The following is a 20,763-nucleotide window of genomic DNA, read 5'->3' on the forward strand; positions in this document are numbered from 1 at the left end:
TGGTGAGTATTCTATTACATGTCTGTGAAGTATGAGTTTCCCAAAGGTGGTATATCATGTGTGTGCAATTGTAACAACTCTACCTTTTGGTGTAGGCTGGAACTTAAAAAGAGTTTACAGCTGTGACAGGTATACATATTTGCCATGGTTTGGTTCATCCCTCAGTAAATATATATTTATATTTATTTTACTCATAGAGAATTGCATTCTTTTCTTTGTTAGCACTTATCATTTTGTATACTCAGCTGTTAGTTGTTTAATGTCTGTTTCCCCACCAGGACTCATCTTCTTAAGGGGCAGAGCTGTGTCTGTTTTGCTCAGCATTGTACTCTTCGGTGTCTCTCATAGAACCTGTCAGCCTTTCTCAACTGTGGCTTTTCATCTGAACCATGGAACACAGACCATGATTTGAGGGGCTACTTTCTCATTTCTCTCAATGTCTCATAACTAGTAGCATTCTAGATGACGAGGAGAGAAATTAATTCATTATGTAGATTGGATACTTTAGGACATAAGGGCTTACATTTTTCTTTTTAACAGAAACTTGGTGAGAAAGCCTAGAAGAGCCTGATTGATTGATACAGATGCAAACTGAGGGTGAGGGAGGGATGACTCCCTAAATAATGTTTTCTAGTAATAGTGTAAATGTTGGTTAGCTAGAAAACAACCAGTGACCACTCATCCCTCAGTAAATATTTATAGATATTTATTTAACTTATCGAGACAGGGTCTCACTCTGTTACCCATGCTGGAGTGCAGTGGTGCAATCATGGCTCACTGTAGCCTGACCTCTTGGGCTCAAGCAATCCTCCTGTCTCAGCCTTCTGAGTAGCTGGGACTAGAGTCATGCACCACCATGCCCAGCTAATTTTTGTATTTTTTGTAGAGATGGGGTTTTGCTATGTTGCCCAGGTTGGTCTCGAACCCCTGGGCTTGAGCAACCCACGTGCCTTGGCCTCCCAGTGTTGAGATTATAGGCGTGAGCCACCACACCTGGCCAGTAAATATTTCTTAAATGAATGAATGAGTAGGAACTCAGAACTCTGAAATCAGGTCACTCCTCTCTCTCAGATTGATGAAGAACCAAAGAATGACGTGGTTATACTGAGTGACTGGCCTGAGACTCTATACCAGGAGTCCCACCATCCCCAGAACAAGCCTTTTGTCTGCTTCTACTACTCCATCAGGGTCAACTGTTTTGTTTCCTTAAACTGGATGGAACCATATGGAAAAATGCAGGTAAAGCCACTTCATTTTCCTCTACTCTCCTTAATCCAATTTACATGCATCACACCTAAACTGCCCTCATTTTAGAATGATGGGAGTGACTGTCAATTAGCTCATTTTAGTAGCCATCTCCATATCCCAGTTTGACCTGGATGCAGTGATCCTTCTTCACCTCTAGTTATCAGGCCCACAGAATTCATATGCCCCATAAAGTAGACTGAAAGCCAAGAAAAGGGCCTTGAACATGGTGCTTCTATCACGTACCCAATTCCTAGTACGATAGTCCCCGCATATTCATAGGAGATACATTCCAAGCCCCCAGTGGACATCTGAAATTGCAGATAGCACCAAACCTGATTGCCACCAATTGGAACATGTTTCTGTTCATGCTGCTCACCCACAAATTGAATGCTTTTTCCATCATAACTAAGTGCTTATCATGCACTGTGGCCATAATGTGTGCAGCTGAGGTGCAACAGAAAAACTGGCATGAATTTCTCTTTCCTTCCTCACAATTTCACAGAAGGTTCATTCTTACTATAGACTGTAGCAACCTCAGGATACAATTGCTTTCCTTATTAATTCAAGAACCTTCACCTTTTCACTTGAAAGAAGCATTTTGTGGCTTCTCTGTGGCATATCTGAATTGCCAGTATCACTACTTCTGTGCTTTAGGGCCATTGTTAAATAAAATAAGGGTTACCTGAACACAAGCACAGTGACACTGTGACAGTTAATCTGGCAACCATGATGGCGATGGCTACTAAGTGACTTAACAGGCAGATAATACATAGAGTGTAGATAGGCTGGACAGAGAGATAATAATCCAAGTCCCAGGCAGGATGGGATGGTACTGCATGAGATTTCATCATGCTACTCAGAACAGCATGCAATTTAAACTTATTATTTATTTCTGGAATTTTTCATTTAATATTTTTCGACTGCATTTGACCAGACAGGTACCTGAAACCACAGAAAGTGAAATCGTGAGTAAGGGGATTGCTGTACTAGGAGACTCTGAAAGTCAAGCTATCTAGTCTTTCCTTAGTCACACCAGAGGGAAGAGGGATCTGAATATTCAGCCTTCCCTACCCCACACTTTTGGGAAATGATCTGCCTCCACAGTCAGGCTTTCATCTCTCATCCTCTTTTAGGCAGTACTTTGGATACAGAAAATGGGTACAGAAATGAAAGGAATGATAGAGAAGATGAGGCTTCATGTGATGGATCAGCTGCCGCCCATCCAAGCAATGGTCCACACGGGTTCCTACCATATGTTAGTTGCTTACTGTTGTGACATGTGCCTGAGGCTTTTTGGAGATCACCGTCGAGGGTTCAGATTTCTGGGTACAGTGCCCTGTCATTTCTCCATCAGCTGCCTCTTCTATGACCCAGAAACTGAGTTGCTGCTATCTGGTACCCTGGGGGCTATGGTTACCTGGTTTATCTTACCAAATGGCAGGGACATCGAGATGGCTTAAATAGTACCTATGGCTAATCATGAGCTTGTACAGGGATTTTCCCTGAATGGCCCCTAGGGATCCTTGTTTGCTCTGTGTGAGGATATAGTGAAGGTCTTCATTCACCGGGGTCAGGGCCAGCTGGAAAAAGTGAAGAAATTCACTCCAGTAGACAGTGGCTCTTCCATCACTTGCTCCTTTGCTTGTGTCTCTCAGGGCAATTTCTATGCTGGAAACAGGGCTGGAGAGATCCACGCTTGGGGTTTAGACCAAGGTAACTTCCTCCACAGCTTTCAAGCCCATTCCTCATCAATGATATGTATCCATAGCCGGCCAGAGATCCACACCTTACTAACAGCAGGCAGTGACGGTGTAGTGAGGGAGTGGAATCACATATGGGAACTTGCTACGGCAGCTGAATATTGACGACAGTCTGCAGAAACTGCAGTTTATTGATAATACCACTTTTTTCTGCCAGACCACCTATGGTTTTTCACTGCACCACCTGCCCTACTTTTATAGCCTCTTCCATGTCTGTGGTTCTGCTCCCCAGCAGGTGCAGTGGGTCTGCTGCGGCCATAATTGGACTCGGATTCTATGTGCCACTGAGGATGGCTTATTGCGCTTCTTCTCTCCAGTAACAGGGGACCTCCTGGTTATCACCTGGCCTCTACTTGTTATGGATAAGGCTGTGGCTTGGTCCTATGACTCAGAGAGAGAGGAGCTCTTTGTGGCAATAGGCAGTTCGGAGGTGCTGGTGTTTGATGCAACATGCTCTCCTTGTACAGCCAAGTATCTTGTGTGCACTTCAGCAGACCCTAAGGATACAGTAAGATGCTTGGCCTATGGGAGGTCCCATCTTCATAAAGGCCTAGGAGGATTAATGTTCTGTGGGCATGACAGTGGCATTGTGAGAATCCTTTCCCACTATAGTTGTGCCCGAATAGAGAAGACTGTTCACTCTGGGGCAGTATTGGCACTGTCTACCCTGGAAGGCCCTCAGGAAAATGGCTTGCTGTGTTCCTATGGCATGGATAACATCATACACTTGACAGAGGCTGTGCTTCAAGTGAACAGGGTAGTCCTGCAGCCTGTCAGCAAAATTCTCTGTGGCTGCCCCCTAAAACATGTGATACTCTTGCCAGGTTCTGTGGGTGCCATCACTGAGAGCTACTGCTGGCGTCTCTGGCACTATGAAGGCTTTCTGACATCTTCAGAATCAAAACAGAGCTTTGTTTTGAGAGAGACAAAATGCCTGCATGAATGTGACATCACTTCATTTGATGTCTGCCTTTCCCTGAAACTTTTTGTCACAGGTGGCATTGATGGCTCAGTCCGGATCTGGGACTTTCACGATAGACTTGTAACCGAGTTTGACTCAGTCCTGCATTTTGGTCCATTCTGCTTTGCCAATAATCGAGGTGACCTGTTGTTGACTTTCAACCAGAGTATCTACATAGTATCTTGCTTAAAACTGCTCCCTCCAGCTCAGCTGGCTAACCTGTGTATCCTAAAAAATGCAGATGAAATACAAGAAGTCCCCAAATCCTTCCTTCCTAGCTTCTTCTTTATGTTTGAAACAGTATTCGTACCCAGATTCGTCTACCTTGGAAAAGGGCGGCAGGAATTACGGGGGCTAGAGACCCTTGTCAACAAACGGTTCATTGCCTTTGACAGTACTGTGCCCCATGTTGTAGAAGAAAGATGCATACCCCTTGTGACTCAAAAGAAATCCATATTTCCTCCTTTGGAGAATGAGGATATTGATTTGTCTACTCTTGACTCCAAGCATAATTGTCCCCGACATGGGGTTCCTGCTCAGTTGCGGCTGGCTGGCTGGGATGGATTAAATGCCTCCCAAATGCTATGGTGCTTCTTTGGGCAAGGGTGACAATGGCCCTTTGCTCCTGATGGCTACATCCCCAACTCAGTGATCCATGCCCGCCTATGGCCTGAGGGTACCCGTCTTCCTATCCTGTGATCTGTATTCATCCTACCAAGTTAAGGACTGGAAATTATCATCTATGACTCTCCTAGAAGATAACATTTCAAGGAGTAAACAGAAGGATAAATCCAAGGAGCGAAAAGGAACTTCCCTTGATATTCTTGAAAGCATGGCAAAACAAAATTGGATGACAAGAAAAGAGAGTGGAAGGCTTATGGATGATTTAGTAGAGGCCATCCTCAACCTTACAATTTACTGCTCTGTAGAGGAATACAAGAGATATTTTAGGATACTTGAATGTATTTTTGCCACTTGCCAGATATCTCCAGTATTGGTTTCTAAGACTGCTCATTGCCTCCTGCAAGATACAACCCATTCCAATCCTCAGATCCATGAGCTAGCCTGGGAGGCACTGGACAGGCTAGGCCTCATGAACCATTATTTTGCTATTCCACTGGCTGTGGGATTGATGGACAATGATGAGAATGTGAGGGCTAAGGCCTTATACCTTATGGTAAGAGTCACGGGCATCCAAACCAAGACCAGGCTGGTACGCCTGCTGAAGAAAGAAAGAAGAAACTCTCCAGAAAATGCAGTAAGTTGGATGGTGACCTTCTCCTCTTCTGGTTCTTTTCATCTCCTATCCTCCAGAATCTGACTGTTTATTCCTGTTTCTAAAACCCATTTTAAATTCTATTCCTGCTAGGCCCGGTGACTCATACCTGTAATCTCAGCACTTTGGGAGGCCAAGGCAGTTGGATCACTTGAGGTTAGGAGTTCAAGACCAGCCTGGCCAATGTGGTGAAACTGTCTTTACTAAAAATACAAAAATTAGTCGGGTGTGGTGGCACATGCCTATACTCCTAGCTACTCAGGAGGCTAAGGCACAAGAATCGCTTGAATCCAGGAGGCAGAGGTTGCAGAGAGCCAAAATGGCACCACTACACTCTAGCCTGGGCAACAGAGTGAGACTCAGTCTCAAAAAAATAAAAATAAAAATAAATAAATTATCTTCCTCCTCCTTTGCTCTTTGTTTCAATTTTCTCTTTTACCCAGCACCTACCCCTTTTCTTCTGACCACTGACTAGCCTGTCCTTCCATCTTTTCTTCATTTCCTCAAGATTCCTCAAGACTTATGTCCACAAATCTCCCAACCAAAGAAGCATCAGGTATCCCACTGACTACAGGCATACCTTGGAGATATTGTGGGTTTGGTTCTAGACCACTGCAATAAAATGAATACTTCAGTAAAGCAAGTTACATGGTTTTTTTGGTTTCCTAGTGCATATTAAAGTTATATTTACACTAGACTATAGTCTATTACATGTTCGGTAGCATATCTAAAAAGATCAATGCACATACCTTAAAGAAAACTACTTTATTGCTAAAAAATGCTAATGATTATATGAGCCTTCAGTGAGTTGTTATTTTTTGTTGTTGGTGGTGAATGGTCTTGCCTTGATATTGATGGCTGCTGACTGGTGGGTGCTAAAGGTTAGGGTGGCTATGACATTTTATCAAAATAAGACAAAGAAGTTTGCTGCATCAGTTGACTCTTCTTTTCATGAAAGATGTCTCTGTAGCATGTGGTACTGTTTGATAGCATTTTACTCAAATAGAACTTCTTTCAAAACTAGAGTCAGTCCTCTCAAACCCTGCCACTGCTGTGTCAACTAAATTTATGTAGTATTTTAATATCCTTGTCTTTTCAGCAATGTTCAAAGCATCTTCACTGGGAAGAGATTCTTCATCCATTCAATTTTGATTATGAGATTGCAGCAATTCAGTCACATCATTGGGGTCCACTTCTAATTCTGTTTCTCTTGCTATTTCTACCACAAGTAACTGCAGCAGTTACTTCCTCCACTGAAGTCTTGAACCCCTGAAAGTCATCCATGAGGGTTGGAATTAACTTCTTCTAAACTTCTGTTCATGTTAATGCCTGACTTCTTCCCATTAATCACAGGTATTCTTAATTTCATCTAGAATGGTGAATCTTTTCCACAAGGTTTTCAGTTTACTTTGCCCAGATCCATGGGAAGAACTGCTATCTTTAGCAGCTACTGCCATACAAGATGTATTTCTTAAATAAGACTTGAAAGTCAAAATTAATCCTTGATTCATTGGCTGCAGAATGGATGTTGTGTTAATAGGCACGAAAACAACATTAACCTCCTTATACATCTCCATCACACCTCTTGGGTGACTTAGGCACATTGTCAGTGAGAAGTAATATTTTGAAAATGACCTATCTTTCTCAGCAGTGGGTCTCAATATTGGGCTTAAAATCTTCAGTGAACTATTCTATAAAGAGATGTGCTGTCATTTAGGCTTTGTTGTTCCATTTACAGAGCACAAGCAGAGTAGATCTGGCATCATTCTTAAGGATCCTAGGACTTTCAGAATGGTAAATACACATTGGCTTCAACTTAAAGTCACCAGCATTAGCCCATAACAGGAGACGTAGCATGTCCTTTGAAGCTTTGAAGCCTTGAAGCCAGCCATTGACTCCTCTCTAGCCATGAAAGTCCTAGATGGCATCTTTTTTGAATAGAAGGCTGTTTTGTCTACATTGAAAATCTGTTATTTAGTGCAGTCACCTTCATCAGAAATTTTAGCTAGGTCTTCTGGATTGCATGCTGGAGGTTCTCCATCAGCACTTGCTGCTTCAGCTTGCATTTTATGTTCAGGAGACAGCTTCTTTCCTTAAACCTCATGAATTATTCTCTGCTAGCTTCAAACTTTTCTTCCGTAACTTCCTCACTCTCAGCCTCTATAGACTTGAAAAGTATTAGGGCCTTGCTCTGGATTAGGTTTAGGCTTAAGAGAACGTTGTGGCTGGTTTGATCTTCTATCCAGACCACTAAAACTTTCTCCATATCATCAATAAAGCTGTTTTGCTTTCCTATCATTGTGTGTTCATTGGAGTAGTACTTTCAATTTGCTTCAAGGACATTTTCTTTGCATTTGCAACTCAGCCTACTGTTTGGCATAGGACGCCTCGCTTTCAGCCTGTCTTGACTTTCAACCTGCTTTCCTCACTAAGTGTAATCATTTCTAGCTTTTGATTTAAAGTGAGAGACATGTGACTCTTCCTTTCACTCGAACACTTAGAAGACATTGTAGGGCTATTCATTGGCCTAAGTTCAATATTGTTGTGTCCCAGGAAATAGTGAGGTCTGAGGAGAAGAGATGGGGGAATGGCTAGTTAATGAAGCAGTCAGAATACGCACAACATTTATTGATTAAGTTCACCATGTTACATGGGTGTGGCTCATGATGCCTTGAAACAATAACAATAGTCACTTTGAAGATCACTGATAACATATCACCAAAATGAATACAATAATAATGAAGAAAAAGTTTGAAATACTGTCAAAATTACCCAAATGTGACAGATGCAAGAAGTGAGCATATGCTGTTGGAAAAATGATGCTGACAGGTTTGCTCTATGCAGGGTTGACAAAGACCTTCAATTTGTAAAAAACAGCATCTGTGAAGCACAATAAAGCACAGCACAACAGAATGAGTTATATGGCACTACATTCCTTGCCATCCCTCAATCTTTTTTGTTTTTGTTTTTGTTTTTTTGAGATGGAGTCTTGCTGTGTTACCCAGGCTGTAGTGCAATGATGCGATCTCAGCTCACTCCAGCCTCTGCCTCCTGGGTTCCAGTGATTCTCCTGCCTCAGTCTCCCAAGTAGCTGGGATTACAGGCGACTGCCACCACACCCAGCTAATTTTTGTATTTTTAGTAGAGATGGGGTTTCACCACATTGGCTGGGCTGGTCTCAAACTCCTGACCTCAAGTGATCCACCTGCCTTGGCTTCCCAGAGTGCTGGGATTACAGGTGTGAGCCACTGTGCTCAGCCACATTCTTTATTCTTTAACCAGACTTTACTTCAGCCTGTTCTAAATTAATACTTTATCTCTGTCTCTTCCATTGTAACTCTTCTTTTTTTGAATTTTGTTCTATAACTAGCTTAGTACTGTCTTTCTTTTTCTTTGATTTATATAGGCAAGAAATTATAGGGGAAGTCTCTCTGGGCCAACTGCTGAATATTCAAGCTGAAGATATACAGTCCCTGCTTACTGCTGTGGAGCAGCAGCTAAATGAAAACTTGACCTTGTTACAAAGAGAAAAACCATTTACTTTTTCTTTTGATATGCCATGGTCTGAAGAACTTAAGGTCTTTTCTGAAGAAATGCTTGTACCTTTGTTAGAAACTGTAAAGATCACCAAAGGGAAGAAAAGAAAGAAACATTTTAAAGCAAGGAGCAGAAAGCTTAGTATGTATGGGGTGATGTATGGGGCACATTTGGGGCCAACCTTAGGGCTCCAAAAGGCAGGGTGAATAGGTCCAAGGTATATGAAAGGATACTAGTGAGAATGGAGTTCAGTGGGAGAATTTTATTCATAGAAAGTGACCTTCCTGAGAAAGATCGACCCCACAGCAAATACCAAGGTCTTATTTCTTTAGAATATGGATGGTGGGATGAAACAGCAAGCATTTCCACATCATAAAGCCTCAATCCCCCTGCTTTTTATCTCTTATGGTAGTTCACCAAATTAGACTTTACGAAGGATCTTACTCAAAACCTCTGTGTTTCTCTTAATTGTTTTCTCCCCCAATATCTCTGCAGTTAAAAGGGACCTGAGAGTTGCCAGGAAGCAAAAAAAGACAAAGTTGGAAAAGTCTAGTTCTGTGTTGATGCCTTCAGAAGATGCAGGTGAACAAAGAAAGGCCAGAAAATCAGAGCAATTTGAAACCCAGGATGTTGCCTTAGAGCCAGAGCTACCACTGAGTACTTTAAGTGCAGTCCAATCCCAGGATGATGCTGAAACAGAGGAGGAGGTCATTTTGCAAGCTATAGAGGCCATGGAGGCCACAGATGCCATAGAAGCCATAGATCAAGGTAGCATGAAAGATGATGGAGATGTGGTCTCTAAGCTGGAAAGAAAAGAACACATTAAAAGGCTTTGGAAAAAGGCAATGAGAAAAGGCCTCATAATAGCAGATGTGCAGAGGAAAGAGAAACTAGATTTGAAGGACATTTCAGAGGTGACTACAGAAGAACCTAAGGAAGAAGTCATAAAAATTGATGAGCAAGAAGAAGGTAAAAGGAAGAAACACGAAAGGAAGAAGAGCCGGGGTTTGGCTGGGACCCCTGGACGTGCAGGTAGACCAGACACCAGATCTTGGAGGGATGACATTTGCTCTCTTGTCACTTCAAGGATAGCAAGTTCTCAACCAGGAATGTTAAGGGATCTGGGCAAAGAATTGGTAGACCTGGCTGGGGTGACACTTGCTGACCGACAGCCCAGCTGGAATCTCTTCCAAGAGATATGCCCCATTTTAAAGGACTCAAGCTCAGTCTCATTAGAATTAGATGACAGAGTAGTGGAGGTAACACCCACCATAACAAAAAAAGTCATTAAAGGGGCTGTCAAGGACAAAGGACAGCAATATTGACAGAATAAGAGGATAAAAAAGGGTTAAAGGAAGATGAGGAATTTTCTCAAGAAGGAAAGAAAGCTATTTTCCCAGCAGATCGCCTAGACTCAGAGAAAAGGAAATTTAAAAGAAAAGTGAGGAAACGGGCCCAGCAAGAAGGGAAAATAGCTAAGGAAGAAAGGAAACTCACAAAGCCAGAGGAAAAAATGCAGAGAAAGGAGAAACCAACCAAAGATAAAAAGAAACTGACCCATCCAGAAGAAAAAATGGCTTGGGAAGATGAAATACTTGCTTCCCTACAAAAGGAATTAGTCATGGAAGATCAGACGTTAGTCCTAGAAGAAAAAAGACTAACCGGAAAAAGGGGAAAACTACTAGGGAAAGGAAAGGAAGTGATCTGGAAAAAGAGGAAACCAACCCTAAAAAAGGAAAGGTTGGAATGGGAAAAGATGCAGGCCCAGGAGGAAATCATAAGGGCCCAGGAAGAGGAGGGGCTGGCCAAGGAAGAGGAGGAGCTGGCCAGGGAAGAGGAGGAGCTGGCCGGGGAAGAGGAGGAGCTGGCCGGGGAAGAGGAGAAGCTGGCTGAGGAAGAGGAGGAGCTGGTGGGGAAGAGGAGGAGCTGGCTAGGGGAGAAGAGGAGCTGGCCTGGGAAGACGAGGAACTGGCCTGGGAAGATGAGGAACTGGCTGAGGAAAAGGAAGCACTAATCCTAGACACAGAGAAACAAGTTGGAGAAAGGAAGAAACAAATCTGGAGAAAGGAGAAACATGTGGAGGAAGAGGAGGAAGAGGCCTGGGAACTGGGGAAAATGGTTCAGGATCATTTGTCTAGAGAAGAGGAAGGACTGTCCAGGAAAAAGAGAGAACAGACATTAGAAAGGGAGAGCTTGGCAGAGCAAGAGAGTAAATTAATCCAAAAAGAGAAATGGTTTGGTAAAGAGGCTCTTTATGGGAAACAGGAGGAACAAGACCAGACAGAGAGGCAAGCTCAAACAGAGGAGAAAGAGGCCAAGGAGAGCAAACAGTTAGCCTGGGAAAGAAAGAAACTGTACCTAGAAGATGATGAAAAGTTTGGAGAACTGGAGGAATTGTCACAAGGGGAAGAGAAATTAGCTCAAAAAATGGAGCAGGAAGCTGAAAAAAGAAAATGGGCCAGAGAAAAAATGAAACAGGTCTCAGAAGAGAAAACAATTACAGAGGAAATCGAGAAAGGGTCTCCAAAAGAAGAGACGCAGACCATAGGAAAAGAAAAAAAAAGCTAAGAAAAAGAAGAAACAAATTGGGAAATATGAGAAAGCAATTGAGGAAGAAGAACAATGGACCCAGGAAAAGCTAGCCTTACAAAAGGAGAAACTGGCCCAGGAAGAGAGAATATGGAGTCAAAAAGACAAGAAATGGTCTCAGAAAGAGGAGAAAGAGGTTGAGCCAAAAAAACAACGAGTCCGGAAAAAAGAGAAATTGGCCCTAGAAGAGGAGGAACAGGCTGGTCAAATGGAGGAACAGTTCCAGGAAAAAGAGGAAGAGGCCAAGGGAAAAAAGAAAAGGGCATTGGCAAGGAGACTGGCCCCAGAAGACAGTGAAGTGGCCAAGAAAGAGAGTCACATTGCTGAGAAAGAAAAGGCAATGGCCAGGGAAAGAACTGGCATAACTAAGAAAAAGAAAAAAATAACCCAAGAAAGGAAAGAAATGATAAAAGAAGAGGGTAAATTGGCCCAGGAAGACAAGCAACTGGCCTATGACATTACAACCAAGGAGAGGGATGTTGCCAAGAAAAAAAAGAAAACCAAAGAGGAAAGAAAACAGGCAATGAGAAAACTGGATATGGAAAAAGGGATTGGTTCTGAAGAGAAAGAGGCTCGCTCCAGGGAAGAAAATATAAGAATGAAAGAGAATCAACTGTTTGGGATCCTGGCAGGAATAGTTAGAGAACTGTTTACAGTTCCTTCAGAAGAAAGAGAAATAACTGAGGAAGAGATATCATCCATTATAGAAAAAAGTGAAATTGATGGCTGCAGGTGGGAATTTTTTAAGAAACAGGAGGAAAATAATTGAAGAAGGGAAGAAGCAGTCTCAGAGAGATAGGAAACTAGAAGATAGACTGGCCACCAAAGAGAGAACGCTAACTGATAAAGAGAGGGCTCGAAGGAGGACTGAAAGTTCTTAGAGGAGGTCCAGGAAAAGATAACATTCAATAAAATCCAGGTACAGACTATGTTAAAGGAGTTTCAGAAGACAAATTTGTTAGAAAAAAGGCAGATACAGGAGTTTCTGAAGAGAACTGAGGAGCATGAACTGGAGAAGACTCAGATGAAGTGGTTATTAGATAATCTCAGAGGTGTACTATTTGAGGACTTATGTAAGAGCTTGACTGAGAAGGAAACAGAGGAAGGTCTAATAACGAAGGGGAAAGAGGAGGAGATTCTGCCCAAGAAAGAGAAAAGGAAACATGATTAAGAAGAAGAAAGTAAGTACAAATGAAGAGGAACTGGAGGATAACTTGGCTAAGAAGCTAAAGGAAAAGGATTTGACTCAAACAAGGAAAATGGAAAAGAGTTTGAAAGACAGGCTGAGTAAGAAAAAAGAGGGCTCACGAGAGGAAGAGGAGAGCCTTAGTGAAGAGAAGTGGGGGCGCTGGAGTGAGGAGGAAGAGGTGAGCTTGAGTGAGGAGGAGGAGGAGAGCCTGAGTGAGGAGAAGGAAGAGAGCCTGAGTGAGGAGGAGGAGGGTCTGAGTAAGGAGGAGGAGAGCTTGAGTGAAGAGGAGAGCCTGAGTGAAGAGAAGGAGGAGGAGGACGAAAGGCAGAAGTATGTGGAAAGCCTGAGTAAAGAGAAGGAAAAGGAGAGCAGACTTATGGAGGGAATGTTCTCGGAAGAGGAGAGAGTATTGAAAACAAAGCTCTCGAAGAAGTGAGATTATCCAAGCTGGTGATAGAAGGTGAGGATCTTGCTGAGAAAAGGGAGGGTACAGCTAAAGGAGAAAGGCATTTTAAGAAAGAGGGCTTGCTTGATGTAAGGAGAGACTCCAGACTTATGGACAAGGCTATGCGGCCAACAGTTCTGAAGAGCCCCTCCAAAATACCATTCCAGGTAACCCTGGAGGGAAAAGAAAGAATGCCCCTGAAAGTGTCAGAGGATCACTGGGATTTGGAAGACAGACAGGGCAGTCAGCTTCTTGGAGTACACCCCATGACAAGTTCATTGGGAAGACAAGAGAATGAACTCCTGGAGAAAGCCAGGGGTATGTTTTTACAAGCCATGGAAACAGGCTTAGAGACCCAGGTCCCAGAAGGTCACCATAGGCCAGAGTTTCAATTGTCTGATACTTTCATGGAACCACAGAAACCTAAACACAGACCCAAAAGTGAAAGGTGGAAGTGGTTCTTGGGGTATCAGAATTCTCTGATGGGGGAAACTGAGGGCCAGGCTCCAGCTCCAGCCTCAGCCCCAGCCTTTTCACCTGAAATGCCAGGTAGGAGATATCGAAGGCCAGCCTTCTCAGAAGCAAGCTTCTCAGATGAGGATTGGATTAACAATGCCTTAAAAAGGCTGGAAGCAGGAAAGCAACTTTCCAGGGAGAGTTTTCTTCGACTGAGTCAGATCCTCAGAGACTTTACTTCAAAGAGTTACTTGAAATGGATGCGTCTTTCTAATCTTAAGGCCATTGCTAAACATCTCAGGCAGAACCTAGAGTTAAGTCACGCTGATATATTACAACCCTGTAAGGACGTTTTGAGTCCAGTGCACTTAAAAGAGATCCCTCCAATTAGAAGAAAAGAAACAGAGAACTGGTTGGAGCCGTTCTCTATCCCTGAACCAGTGTTACCATCAGCCATCAAGAGGACTCAGACCCCACAGGCTCTCAGCTGGCATCTCTTAGCTGAGTCCTATAGAAAGAAGCAGGCACAACAGTTATCCACTGCTCTCAAGGAGATAAAGCACCTTTATCCATCAGAAGGGATGTTCCTAAAGCTGTTTTTCCCTCTGTGGATAAGAAATCTCTAGCCTTGATATTAGAGGACTTCCCAGCCTTGAGGAGGAGGGGTGAGATCTCCAAATTTTCAATGACAAAGAAGGAAGCACTGCCCATGCCTGCTCCGGCAATACTATCAACTACCAAGATAATTCAAGACCCCAAAGCTATAAACTGGCATCTTTTGGGAGAGCCTTACAGGAGTGCATGGGTACAACGGTTATCTGATGCCCTCAAAGAGATGGAGAGGCGACATGTCTCTGCCACAAGAGACATTTTCACAGGTGCCCATGCCTCTGTGGACAAACAAACTCTCACACTAATGTTTCAGAAGGATCTCAGGGCTTTTAAGGGTAAAGGCAAGCCCCCTAAATTGCCCAAATTGGAGAAGGCAAAACCCATCTCTAAAAAGAAGGAAGAGAGGCCTTTGTGGGAGACATTCGTGGCACTGTACCATGTTTTGCGGATGCTGCAGCAGCGATATGGAAAAGACAGTGCTGCTTGGATGGAACAGTTCAACCAGCTCATGGAGCTGTACCAACTTAAGTCTGCCCGAATCCAGAGGCTTCTACTAGAGTTAGTGCAGGGAGAGGAACTTCAACCCCAAGAGACCATCTACCAAAATGCCCTGGAGACCAAGGAGCTGACAGAGGGTGAGCGGTTGTTCTACCACCTGTTTTGTGGTCATTCCCATGGCCCTGCAGGTCCCCTCAAGTTCCAGAATGTGGTACCCCTCCCTGGGCACAACAGAGTCCATGCTATCCAGTCTGAGGGCATCGCCCAGTATGGCTTCCTAGAACTTGCCTGGAAAAGCCTACCACAAGTCAATCCTCGTCGTATTGAGAGGCTGCCCAGTATTCCTACTCCTGCCCTCTGATTAGGCTTAATATTAGAACTTTGGAATCCATAGGAAAAGGAGCTACCTGGGCCACAGATTTTAAGCGTCCTTACTTGTTCCCTGCTTTGAGGTAGGGCTAGATGAAGACCTGCCTTCATTCAGCTCCAGAAACCTGCTACTGAATAAAGTGACATTTCTCAGTTGTAACAAATATTCTAGCTTCTCTTCCTCTTCAAGCCTGGAATCCCTTGGAAAGTGGCCAGAGAAAACAGATGCCCTTTGTCCATTTTTTCAGTCAGTGCAGTATATCCTTTGGAGGGCAAGGGCCAGTATCTGATCACCTTTTCAGAGAAAAGTCTGTCCCAGCACTATTTCTCTTTGGCTACTATTTCCTTTCCTTAGAAGGTCTTGGAGGGATAGCTGGGCACGGTGGCTCACGCCTATGTAATCCCACCGCTTTGGGATGCTGAGGCAGGCAGATCACCTGAGGTCAGGAGTTCGAGAAGTATTTTTATCTGGAATATAAAAATGTTCTCTTTAACTCAATAAGGAAAAAACCTCAATTCAGTGGGAAAATGGACAAGAGCCTTGGATTGGCAATCCACAAAATGAAAAATTCATATATAATAAATATGAAAAGGTGTCCAACCTCAATACTGGTAATCAGAGAAAAGCAAATTAAAACTATAATGAGGTGGATACTACTACCACATTCACCAGAATGGCTAAAAATAAAATAAAAAGACAACAAAAATGCAAATATTGGCAAGTCTGTAGAACAACACTCTACATTTCTAGTGTGAATATAAATTGGCACAAACACTTTGGAAAATAGTCTGACATTATCGAACTAAAACTGAAAATACACAAAACCTATTGCACCATAATTACACTCCTAAGGTATATAACTGACAGAAATACATACATATCTGCACCAGGAGATACATATATAAGAATGTTCACAGCAGCATTACTATAACAAATAGAAACAACTCAATTTCCATCCATAGAATGGATAAATTATAGTAATGCAATAGAAAACTAATCAGAAATAAAAATGAACAAACTAATGAGCAATGGAGTCAAGCATAAACCAAACATAGATCATGATTCCATTTAAATTAAGTTTAAACTATTATCATTAGGAATGCAATTTTGATTATAAAACTTTCATGAAGAATAAGGAGAGCGACTACCATAAATGTCAGGATATGACTTAACGCTGTATTTAGGACAGCGGGTAGGGGCAGTGATTGCATCAGTGAAGGGCTTCCAGGGTGCCGGCAATGTTTCTTAAACAGGGAGCTGGTTACATGGATGTTTATTTCATAATAGTTTATTAAACTATATATTTGTGTTTATGCATTTTTTTGGTATGGCTGTTATATTTCACCATACAAATGGTAAAAGAAAAAGCTAAAGGATAGGCTGGAGTTGGGCTAGCAGGATGGCAGCAACTTTTATAACAAAATGGGGGTGCATGGGAGAGTTTTTAAAGTACAATCTCATCTTTTGAGACCAGAGTAAAGAAGATATGGAGAGGGCTATGGACCACAACTTTAAAACTTTGCAAAATATTTTACTTTGTGTCTGTGAAAATCTTTTATTTTCCTCTGAGAAATTAATAGACTTTTCATGAAAGACAGTGTAAACTATATAAGGAATTTTGTTAATTTTAGTTTTATGTCCTAATTTGTTTCTCCTATGAAGGTCAGATTCAAATTTGAAGCTTAATTCTTAATGAACTTATTTCTGTATATTCTAATTGCAAGTTTCTCCTAGTCTTAATCATCTATGTTTTCCTAATTGTTATCTATTTACAGGGTTTTCCATCTTATTGTTGAGATTATTGTGGTCTACTTTACCTGCCTTATAGAATAAGATAATAAAATAAATACATAAAACTCACATAGGACTTCATAATTTCTTCTGAAATATTTTTGCAAAGTCCTATAATAATAAAAAGACAACCCAAAGAAATTGAGCAAAGGGTTTCAGTAGGCATTTCACAGAAGAGGAATGGCCAATAAACATGTTTTTAAAATATCAACCTTATTAGTAATCAGAGAGATGCAAATTAAAACCAAAATGAGATTCTACCAGAATCACCTGAACTTAAAATTCTGACCATTTCAAATGTTAGCAAAGAGTATTATTTGAAAAATCCTCTTTGGAAAATATTGCACATTGTCTAGTAAAGTTGAGGATATTTGCATGGAATATTTACTCTGTGTTCAGTAATATCATATTCTTAATATATATTCTAGAACAGGACTTAGCAAACTATGGCCCACAGGCTAAAATCCTACCTCTGCATAAAGATTTACTAGAACACACTCATTCTTTTACATATTGTCTATGGCCATGATTTCATGCTACAATGGCAGAGTTGAGTAGTTGTGACAGAGGCTGTATGGCCCACAAAGCCTAAAATATTTCCTATATGTCCCTCTACAGAAGAAAGTGTGATGACCCTTGCCCTAGAACAGCCTCTGCATGTCCATCAGTAAGTATGTATGAGAATGTTCACAGCAGAACTATAATTTCAAACTTTGAAGCATCTTGCATTTCTATCAATTGAGAATGGATTTTAAAAACTGTAATATAGTCAAGCAATGGAATACTGTACAATGAAAATGAATGGATTATAGCTACAGTGCTTAATCTCAGGAACATAATGTTGACCAAAAAAAAGCACATTACAGAATAGTATACAAAATAGTTATATAAAACTCAAAAACATCCACAAGCAACATAGTTTTGGAGTAAGTGGTTGAAACTATAAAGAAAAGCAAGAGAATTATAAAACTCGGGATAATTGTCATATCTGAAGGAAAAGGGGATAAAATGGGAATAGATATCTATGAGTCTTCAAAGTTAGTAGTTAATATTTTATTTCTTAAAAAAAGGTAGTTAGGACACAGGTTTTTTGCTGTATTGAAAATTTAAGAAACATTTCATAAATATTTTGTATCTACTCAATATTTAATAGAAACTATCTTTGAAACATATGAATTTAATTAAAAGAGCAGGTGAAGGTTAAATTCTTTTAGTAGGACAAAATGAACTAGACTCAATTTCCTCCAAGGACTGGAGCCTCTAAGGCAAATACTCGAATAACATTGTAAAATACTTCTGTTGACTGAAAAACTGGGCTTGAATAACCAATGATTTCACTCTACCTGATTCCTCCTCCCTCACCAAGACTCTTGTCATTTCTTTTTTAACCATGTCTTTCTTTCCCATGATCCGATATGGAAATTATAATGGGCTTAGAAACTTAGAAGCCATCTTGCATATAGCAAAAGATAAGACACTGGTCAGACTCTGGCTGTGGAATTGAGACCCATTTCCATGGTTGTCAAGGAAGCAAGGCCATCCTAGGAAGGGCTAGAGAAAGCTACAGTCAGAGTGGTCTCTGTACAATTCTGCAAAGCTCTAAATATTTTTTTATATTTTAAAATTAAAATTTAAATATATGAGTAATGTTACCTTGTTGAGAGAGAGAGAGAGAGAGAGAGAGAGAGAGAGAGAGAGAGAGAGAGAGAGAGAGAGAATGACCCATAGTGCTTAAGTACCCTTTGACATTTACTTCTCCCCCTTTACCCTAAATTCTCCCTTCTCTCCCTAAAGGTTACCATTAACAGGAGTTTCGTGCCTATCACTCTATAAAATATGTACTTTTTGCTGTTGTTTTGTTTTGAGACGGAGTCTTGGTCTGTCTGCAGGCTGGAGGGCAGTGGCACAATCTCAGCTCACTGCAATCTCTGCCTCCCAGGTTCAAGCAATTCTCCTGCCTCAGCCACCCGAGTAGCTGGGATTACAGGCGTGTACCACCACACCCAGCTAATTTTTGTATTTTTAGTAGAGACAGGGTTTCACCATGTTGGCCAGGATGGTCTCGATCTCCTGACCTCATGATCTGCCTGCCTCGGCCTCCCAAATTGCTGGGATTACAGGTGTGAGCCACTGCACCCGGCCAAAAATATATACTATTTTTATACTAATTATATCACATAGTCTTCTAACAAATCCTTCTCAGTTCCTGCAGTCTAGGTTTCTAATGGTTTTTACTTTTAAGTGATAGCTTCCTTTGTCTTGTAAACACTCATCATAACTATCCAGAAGCCTGATCATACACATAGGTTCATTCACTCAAGAATTTTGTTCACCAAATTTGCTATCCCAGTCACATTACCGGGAAGAGATCAATGTATTTGATATATGTCTTGAAATACCAAGTTTTATTAATTTTTTCCCCTCCAAAGGAGTGGTGAAATTATAACTATCTTCTCTGTGCTAGAAGTTCACAAGTTTGTGATTATTCAAAAACCATAAAAGGCCAAGAGGTCTCGAAGTTAGTAAAGGTAAGTTCAGGTTTACCAACAAACTCTACAGGCTTAAGTTACTTTCTCTCCACCAGTCAAGGTTTTCTTGTCAGAAAATGAGGACAAGTGTTTGACCTAGAATTTGGGAAATTTGACCAGTGCTGTACTGTGCTAAACTTCACCCTTTTTATGTATAACGTTATTTTATTGTTTTATTCGTTGGTGGCCTCTCAACTTTACCCGGTAATAAGAGAAACTTTACCCTCTAATCAGAAAATAATGGAGTGAGCAGAGTCGTTGCAATTTCTCCAGGGACCCCCTCCCACCTAGCTAATTTCCTCACCGATGAAGAGGCTGAGCTACCTCACAGGGCTGTAATGAGACAGCAACAGAGTAATGCAGTGAGAGGAACCCTACAAGGACAGTTGGACGCAGCCTTACCTTGGTTATATGTGCACAGAGGATGAGGGAATCCATGGGCTGGCCCAACTGCTTCGACATCTACACTGAGAAAAGCAAGAGAGATACTTTTCCTAATAAAAATGGGTAAAGTGACGGCAAAAAAAAAAATAATAATAAAAAATAATGGATATCCACTTTTGGCCTACTGTGGCAGAGGAAGACTGTTACCCTAGGACTGGTTTTGAAATAATCTTTCTAAAAACAAAGAAAAAACTATGTTAATTTTGCATTCTTCCCCATAACACATACATTTGATCCAACAGAAAAATCATGTCTCAATTACTTGTCAGATAAATTATCGTTTCCAGATTATTACATTACTATTTAAGGAAGAAATAACTTGGCCATTGTATTTTCACTGTCACACATGATCACACACAGCTCATTTGCTAGTGGCACCCTTACAGACACTGAAATACAAGCACAAGGAAAGCACCTTTATATAACACAAATCACCAGTTACTCAATTATGGACACACACAAAAAGCAGATATACATAAGCAAACCACAGCAGAGATCTGTGTAGAATCGTCTTACTCTGTCAGACGATTCTACACAGTTATAAAATCCCATTACCACGCAGCTTAAAGTATCAATCACCTCACACCCCACAGCAGGAAGAATCACACACAGGCAGAAATACAACCATACACACCCGGCCACGGAAAGACTCCCAGTCCACCCGGCATCTCCCATTGTCACACACACGCACACTCCCCCTAAGGGCCTGGCAGGGCACACAGAGGGTCCTCTGCAAATCCGAGGTTCTGGCAGGTCCCCGCACCAATTCCGGCTTCTCCCCCGCACCTGCCTGGCCGGCTGGTCCCACCCTCTCTCCTGCTCTGGGCAGACCCTGGGACAACTCAGAACTCGCTATCGCAGGCCCTGAGCGCCCGACGCCTGCGAACTGAGCGCGGGCGGGCACTCCTAGAAATCTCCGGGCCGCCGCAGCCGGGACCAGCTGGTTCCACAGGCTGTGTCCACGAGTTTCAGTGAACGGTCCGAGGCTCCCCGCGTGCCGGCCGGCCAGCCCCGGCCTTCCCGGCGCTGGACTACATTTCCCAGAGTCACCGCGTCCGG

At 42.1% G+C, this 20,763-nt stretch overlaps 1 long non-coding RNA gene across 2 annotated transcripts; it reads right to left on the bottom strand.

Annotated features, from left to right (window-relative positions):
• Positions 1-6,001: 6,001 nt before the first annotated feature.
• On the bottom strand, positions 6,002-20,700 carry LOC135276749 (uncharacterized). Of its 2 annotated transcripts, none has more exons than XR_010344273.1 (3): positions 20,491-20,700; positions 19,663-19,878; positions 6,002-8,125 (listed from the first exon to the last, which is right to left on the bottom strand). It is a non-coding gene; the product is annotated as an uncharacterized LOC135276749 (long non-coding RNA). The 2 variants fall into 2 exon arrangements; XR_010344272.1 differs by lacking the exon at positions 20,491-20,700 and having other exon boundaries at positions 6,002-7,811; positions 8,018-8,125; positions 19,663-20,474.
• Between the last annotated feature and the right edge of the window lie 63 nt (positions 20,701-20,763).

Source organism: Aotus nancymaae, unplaced genomic scaffold (assembly GCF_030222135.1).
Source record: "Aotus nancymaae isolate 86718 unplaced genomic scaffold, 86718_ANA_hifiasm-v0.15.2.pri h1tg000028l, whole genome shotgun sequence".
Lineage (NCBI taxonomy): Eukaryota > Metazoa > Chordata > Mammalia > Primates > Aotidae > Aotus > Aotus nancymaae.